Source organism: Medicago truncatula, chromosome 6 (assembly GCF_003473485.1).
Source record: "Medicago truncatula cultivar Jemalong A17 chromosome 6, MtrunA17r5.0-ANR, whole genome shotgun sequence".
NCBI lineage: Eukaryota > Viridiplantae > Streptophyta > Magnoliopsida > Fabales > Fabaceae > Medicago > Medicago truncatula.
In genome coordinates this window covers 39,935,055-39,944,046 of record NC_053047.1, presented here as the reverse complement: position 1 = coordinate 39,944,046, position 8,992 = coordinate 39,935,055, and positions in this window count along the sequence as shown.

Sequence of the window (8,992 nt, the reverse complement as noted above, 5' to 3'; positions counted from 1 at the left end):
TTCCGGTTTGTGGAAGGAACCTGTATAATTGTTTTGTGTCTTTCCTCTCTCTCTCTCTCTCTCTCTGTTTTATCCGCTGCATCTAGTTCTGAACATCACTTCAGAAGTGGAACTCTATCTGCTTCTGATCAGTGTTTTCAGGTTAGGAGAAAAAGAAGAAAAAGCTAACACAATTCAACCCTCCTTCTTGTGTTTTTCTCACCTTCAACATAAAATTAGAGTTTAAAGTTTGGTTTGATTAGGATTATGTCATTAGACTTATCCACCAATCCCAAGACAAGAAGAGTCTACTCACTCACGTTCATTAAAGACATAGAGAAGAAGAAGAAGAAGAACATAAAAGTAAATAACAATAAAATAAAGGTGAACTTTTATTCCAAGAATAAAAGATGAATTATTATGATAGCTAGCTACTCTATTTATAGTCTATAACGACTTAAAACCTAAGCAATACATCACTAGGATGTTCCACAAGAAACCAAGGGCTTTTAGGTCAGAAATAAACTAATAGGTAGCTTGTCTGGAAAGCAAAAGCAGCAAAAGGACTAAAGTGGGGCGCTTCTCTTGTATATATTTGTACAAGATCTTCAAATTCTTTGCACATGATATTTTTGTATGAGATATTCATATTTTTGTCCTCAATCCTTGCACCAGATATTTTTGTGTAAGATCTTTTATATTTTTGGCACGAATTAGCTCCAATTCTCCTTTCTTTTGCTCCAAGACTAAATCTTTAGAATATTTGTTCCTGAAATATAATAATATGCAATTGTAGTAAAATAGTTCTAAAAAGGAAATAAACTTAAATAAAATAAACTCAAATATAAATAAAACGGACTTAAATATTATATTAAAATAACTAATTATTGACTCATCACTGGTCCTCATGTCTTTAATGATGCACCTCCTTATATTTTGACATTGATTAATAATGAAAAGCTATAAGCTATTTTCTCTCAGAAAGAAGAATGTTTCACCACCATAAAGTTGAAACATTAAATAAAATGACTAAAGAATCCATTAGGTTTTTATATTGGACCTAACTCATCCTTGTGAAATCGGTTTGTAAGCTGAATATTTTATCCACTTATAAATATTTGTTCGTGTTATCTCTCAAATAATATGAGATTCGTTAACATATCTCCTCACACCCAACATGATTAAATTTGGTACGTAGATATAAATGTGGAACTTGTCAGAGAAGCATATCATGAATCACAAACCTATATTCAATCATCAAAATAGGTTTTCAAAAATTGTAGGGTTAAATATGTTTTTGGTCCCTATAAATATGTTAATTTTTTGTTTTAGTCTCTCTAAAATTTTCCTTCAACTTTTAATCCCTATAAAATTTTCAATCTCCACTTTTGGTCCCTCTTTTAAAGTAAACTCATATGTAGAATTTATATTTTTTAATAAAAATTTTCAGAAAAATTCAAAATATTACAAGAATCACTCCAAACAAAATTTAGAATTTTTTAACCAAACATGAATTTAATATGAATTTTTATATGTTTTACGGTTAAAAACTCATATTTAATTTGTGTTTTGTTAAAAAATTCTAATTTTTTGTAGGAATTTTTTTTAGAATATTATACATATTTCTGCGCAATTTAATTAAAAAATACAAAAATTAAATTAAAAATAGGGACCAAAAGTAGTGATTGAAAATTTTATAAGGACTAAAAGTTGAAGGAAAATTTTAGAGGGACTAAACCGAAAAATTGACATATTTATAGGGACCAAAAACATATTTAACCCAAAATTGTATGATGTAAAAGTTGATTTTTATTTTTTGTAGGTGCTATTTAAAAGTTGATATTCACTTGACAAAACCAAATATTCACACCAATATCAAGAATTCCAAATATACCTATAATCATGATTCTCAATTCAAAAAGTGAGGTGCAAAAGTGAGAAAATGGAATGAGTATCATCTCTTTAAGATGGATGTCATGTCTCTACTCTCTAGTGATACTGGGTTGAGAAACATGGTTGAGTAAATATTAAAATGATGAAAGAAATTGATTTTAAAATTAATTTAATAAATTGAATACTTACAATGTAAAAAACTTAAATCCAATCATAATTAAGTTTAATCCTATCAATATTAAACTAATACTCCCTCCGTCCCGCAATAAATGACCTGTTTGAAAATATGCAATTTTGACCTAATTTACTTTGACCATATTTTTCTACTAATATACAAAGATAAATAATATCATATAAGATGTCGTTAGATTCGTCTCGATGAGTATTTTTAAAATATCAAATTTTCATAATTTTTTCCAATATATTATTCAAGATATTTAAACTCAAAATTACGCATTAATATGCGTAATTGGGTCAACTAGATCACTTATTAAAGGACGGAGGGAATACCAATTTATACTGACACAAACTATATCTAACACAAACAAATGAAAGTTTCCCACGTGGGTAATCTTTGTGTTGCCTATCCCATTCACTAGCATGTTCTTTTGATTTGATTGTTCTTCGGATCGAGCCCACAATAATATAATTAATTTATGTGATTTTTTAAATACATAGTACGATGTAAATAATTATCATTTCTCCAAACATTAAAAGATGTCCCCAATCATTTTTTTTTTGTCGTTATGAGCATAGTTCAGTTGGCAGAGACATGCATTATTATATATAGAGGTCGGAGTTCGAACTCCAGATACCCCACTTATTCACCTTAAAAAAAGTGAATTCTAAGAGTGTGGCATGTTACCCCATTATCTTGCCTATCATGATAGAGCAGCTCAGTATCCGAACTTGCTTCAAACTTGACCATAAAATCCGCACATTGATTACCCTCTCATGTGGCAAACAACTACATTATCTTGCCTGATCAAATCCTTAACATCTTGGATAAAAACAACATAAACATGGTATCTCATAGTCGGGCCTTTGAGGAGGTTGACGCAATGCAACGAGTCGGTATAGCAAACAAGATCAGTTATATTCAAGCTTTTTTCCAATACAAGCCCCTAATAAATAGCGAAGAGCTCAACATACATAACGTCGAATGAATCATTAATGTAGCCTGAAAAACCAGACGGATAAAACCTTGCATAATTCCGGATAATACCACTAAAGTCAGCTCTCACGGGGGTGCCCAAATAACTACCATCAACATTTATAATGGTGCAAGAATAATTGTCATTATTCCACCTAATTAATAAATCTCTCAACATGATGAGCATGAGCACTAATCTTGAAACAAGAAATAAAAGAATCAACCATACTGTAAATGTTGTAGAAGAGGCGACTTAGATACCAATTCTCGTTACTAAGATACATAAGGTTACAATGATGCTAAGCCCACCAAACTTTGGCCATGAAGATGAGAAAATGGGAACACGAAGAGCCCTCCTTCAATCAATGGCTCACCTCCATATCTGAAAAGAAATTTGCATCATTGAATCCCACATGGTTCCAAATAATATGAGAGAAGTTACCGTCACAGACACAATAAAGGAAAGTCTCATTATCAAGATCACAATTGGAGCAAATTGGGATTCATTTTTTTGAATATACATAAACAATTATTTTCAGGTTATTACATCGATTTTTTTTTATAAAATAATTTAGTGTTTGGAAATCCATTTATTTATTGGGTCATATGAAGCTATACACTTGATTATATTGGACCATGTATGAAATCAAAGATAAAAACCAAAAGATTAAAATTTGCTAGGATTGAAAAAACTTTCAAAAACTACAATAAAAAAATGTTATAATTGTTGGAATTAAAATCATAATTTAAACAAAAAAAAAAAAGTTATTTCACAATAAGATTTTTTTTATTAAATAGTCTATTAGTTAGACTCGCACACTATAAATATAGAGAAGTGAAAAATCATATATTTGAACTTTGATATTTGCGTACCAATGTTTATGGAGCTTGTAAACCGAGCAGTGTTTACAATCATTTTTAAGAGGAACCCAGCTGCATTTACATGACAATAATAAGAATTTTTTATCGTTCATATGAGTATAATTCAGTTGGTAGAGACAATTATTATTATATGTAAGGGTCATGGTTTGAACCCTGGATATCCCACTTATCCATTTTGAAAAATGGAAATTCTAACCACTAAACTACTTAAAAAATATACGAGTATTTATTTGATAGAAAGAATATTTAAATTCCTAAAAAGAAAAAAAGACAAAGTCATGATAATATAAATTTCTATAAACGGGTTCAATAATATATCTCATTAGGTTCAACCTCTCTTATGTGGGGGATTATTTTTCTCCTACGTCTTCTTTTTTTATTAAAGATCCTAAATAATATTAACAAACTATATCCAAGTACAGGATAATTGAAATAGGCCACACGAATAAGAGGACAATACACATCCTCAGCCAATAAACGATAACAAATACAACCAAAAAGTACCAAAATCGTGATAAAATTATTGCATATCCATCACAATCAAGAAGCATGATTTTCAACGTCTTCTATTTTTTGATATCACCAATTTTCAACATCTTCTACGTCTTCTAACTTGGAGTAATATTTATACTGATGCCGTTCTCGTGAGCTTAACACAGTTATATTAACACATGATAATATGCAAGGTTATGGTTCAAACCCCGACTACCATCAAAAAAAATATTTATAGCAATGCCAACATGGATTTGCTAGTTAGAACACTTATATTTGAAGATAATTTATTTTTCTACGATCGTTTAACATTTTATCTTCTTTCTATCTCTTTCTCCTCATTACATCATTAAATTATCACATTTATTACATCTTATTACGATCTCTCTTCATTTTTTTAAGAGGCTAAAATGAGATATATTATCAAATCAAAGAGTCTTTCCTAACACAAAACGTACCAATAAATGACAGTTTTCATAAGTAGTATATTGAGCGTTTTGATGTCTAATAACAGTTTTCATGATCAATATCATCTTACTCCACTAAAGAAGGCTTAGATGAGAATCATGAAATGATACGTTTAATCTATGAAGACTTTCATATTCAAAACGCGAGTTTAGATATGTAAAAATGTTAAAACTTAATAGAATTGACCGCTTCTTTGGTTATACAAGTTGATGAATTGATATTTGCACTTGCATACACATGATATCAAATTTACACACACAAAAATATCACCTTACTCCTTAAAACGGAATTAGCATAGATGTTATATACTTGAATAGATGTTATATTAGTACAACTTCTTATGTAGGTAGGGCAAGTCGAATTCACACTTTTATCTTGTATAAGTAAACTCCCGACCAATTCAACAAACCTCTTAGTTATATATAGATGTTAGTCTAATTTTTTTATGTTGGTAGTGAGATTTGAACTTACATTTTTGTTTTGTATGAGTCAATTCCTTATCAATATGGGATAAACCTCCGTTGAATTATATCATAGTTTTTCTGTGTGTTAACTCTCTGATGTCTTTAAAAAGGGTCATAGTAATCTAGAATTCTCCCATAAAATAAACAAAAACTAATGAAAAATTATATTTTTAGTTATTTTTAAAAAATATGATTGTGTATTTATTATTTTTACCTAGTGTATTTATTTTTGAAGTATTTTTTGACCGATCGCTAATATTTTTAGATGACAAAATCAACTCAAGATCTAATCATGCTACTATGGAAAAAATTAGTCTTTTATATGAGCAATGATATATAATAAAGTCACACAATAATGCAATATTATTAGATCCACACGTAAAGAAATATTAGTTATAGTCTTTACAATAATTAGAAATATGATAAGATGACACGCATAAAGAATCATCAATTAATTAAAGATTAGTTATAGTCTTTTGTTGTCAAAGTTCCGTAACCTTTGCTTTTCTGTTTTCTTTTTGTTCCTATATATATATAAAGCAAAACAACCCTTTCTTTTCACAATCAAATTGAACCTTCAAATTTTCTTTCAATCTTTTCATCATCATCATCAATCAATTATCATCCATGGCATCTCAATCTCAACCTAAAACCCAAAGTAACCTCACAATTTCAACATCACCAACAAGTGAAAGTGGTAGCAACACAACAACACCGTTGCCAAAAGGACAGTGTTTATGTTCTCCGACGACACATGAAGGTTCTTTCCGATGTCGTTTACATCGTAGCTCCTCCTCATCATCATCATCGTCATCAACTTCAACTTGGATGAAACGCAACAAATCCATGCCTAATAATAATAATAAGCATGTTGTTTTTGTCACTCCAAACTCCACATCATGATGATAATATTGATGGGTCATGTTGATCATGGTATATACGACATACAAGGTGTTATGAGTAGTGCCTTTTCATATGTAATTGTATGAATCCTACTTTGTAAGTCTTGGTTAATTACTTGGAAAATTATATTGTTAGTGTTAATTCTTGGAATTAACCTTCTTGTTTCCACACTCAATTTGTCTATAATCAATTTACACACATTCATTAATTAGATTTAAACTATGTTTTAAGAACTCTTTTTAATAATTAGATTTACTTGAATGATTATGTAAATATGTGTAGCTAATTTAATAATTTTTTAAAAGAACTTTTTTTTACAAGTATTTTTAGGAAAATTTGAATAGTTTGATTCGTGTGCCCAGAAGTACATCATTCACCAATAATTTTTGTTTTAGGGGAATCATTCATCAATCTTGTTTATTTCCATGGAATATAATTTTAATCTAAATATAATTCGTCTAAATATTTTATGGATTTAGATCATCGACATTTGGAGTAGTTTGATATTTTCTTTTTGAGGGGTAGTTTGATAATACTTGTTTTTATTTATTTTTAAATGAGGGGTTGAAGAACGAAAATAATTTACATGCATAGATGGTGTAATTTTTTTTTTTTTACACATGTACTATCAAATCACAATGCATAGATTGGTGAGGGCTTGGCTTGGGGTTGATCCTCAACATATTTCGGATTATTTTTTGCAATTTATTCATTACGCAGGTTGTTTAAAATTGCAAAGATCTTTTTTTCATTTGATTTGACTTCAGTGTGTTTGGGTCCTATCGAATGATCGGAATGATAGAATTTTTAGAAACAGGCACAGCTCTTTACCACAAATGTTAGACAAAGTAAAATCATCTTCTTTTTGGTGGTTAAAAGCTATTAATGTTGTTTTTAGTTTTGGTACTAATAATTGGTGGTCGAGCTCACTTTTATGTATGAGCATTGACTGAAAACTTTGTATTCTTGATAGGACCTTGTTCTTTCCGTGATTGTTTAGCACAACAATTACGTTTTTGGTAGTAATATATTCCATTTTGACTTGTTAAAAAAAAACGATCAATTTCACAATTTTTTTATAAAATTTTAAAACTATGTGATACTTGTTAAATAATTTCAATTGAACGTATATGACAATGTTTATATATCTAATTAGAACAACAAATCATTCTAACTTAACTAATGTAACTAATTATTATTTTCTTTTACTCTTTGTTTAAAAAAAAAACTAATTATTATTTTCTCTCAAAATAAAACTAATTATTATAACTAAGTATTAAATCTAATAATAAGCTTTTAAAAACATAAGTAAATACTTGGTTAAATTACATAGCAACAAGTTATATATATATAATGGTATATATACCATAAAAAATGGTATATATAATAATCAACTTTTGGATTAGTAAAATTCATTGTTTGTTTGTTTGCAATGAGTTATTAAGCACATTATTTACTCATTTTGAGCTACTCCTAGAGTCAACATATACCCACTCTTTATTAGTTTATATTTTTGTTGATCCTACTCCTACACCATTTTTTTTGTTTATATCATGTATGAGAGTATAAGATGTTTTTGTAATTTTGGAGATTTGTCCACAAGAAATTGGAAGAAAAAAAACTAGAAGAGAAAAAAAATCACACACAGATAGATTTTATCTATTTTAGTATATGATCCCATTCATGTGATTCGGATTGAAAGTAAATATGATCATTTATGTGCTCTCATTTGGTTCACCCATTTTAAATAGTGATATAGTTTTTCTGGACAATGTGAAAACGGCTTGGAGTTGGATTGGATTCTATGGTCTGTGATTTTAGAATTGATTGAAATTGAAGATAATGTTGTACAATTATTTGATCAACTAGGGTTGAAGAAATTGATTAATTGGGATTGGAGATGCATTGAAATTGAAAGCAAAACCACCTAACGTCCAATGAGAACCATTGGCTCTAGAATCTTGATAAAGACAATGCTATGTTCAATAATGAATTGTAGATTTCTTTTCCATCTTGTCGCTTTCTTAGTATTCCAAATTTCAACAAGTTTTTTCTTCAATGACAATGAACATTTTACTGTCAATATAAGTTGGATCAATTCATAAAAACTTAACTCAAATCTCACAATAATGTACTCAACTTAATTTGGAGTAGTTTGAATTTTGCTTAGCATATGAGAATTCATTTCATTGGCGGATAATATATAAATGTCTATGTCAACACTAACCAGTCCAGTCAGAAAGACTTGTACCGTCACGAGCACTCGGTCTCACAGTCAAGCAGACTTATACCATTACGATCACAAGCAAAATCTTAGTTTGAGCCTTCCTTCGCACACCTCCGTTACTCTTTAGGAGACATACACCCTATATAAACTACCCATCTTGTAATGTTTCCTCGAATTTTTGGTGCAGCAGTTAGGCATCCTTAGACGAATCTTAGAGTTTGTCAGATTATATTTAGCTTTTAGGATCAATTCGCCTAAACCTTTTTTTCCTTCATGAAAATAAACAATTAATTGACCATAAAGTTTTACACTTTTAACATGCGCTCTTATAATACAAAGACCCTTTTACAAAACATTGCATAATCATCTTAAAAATACAATATCCTTTTTTGATAATCAAATAAAATAACAAGGGAGTACAAGATATTAATTTGTTACAATATTTTGTCGTAAAGTTTGAAAAAATATTTTCCTAAACAAATCAGAATTGAAATCTCTATCACAAGTCCTGATTTTCTAATCCACTTTGAT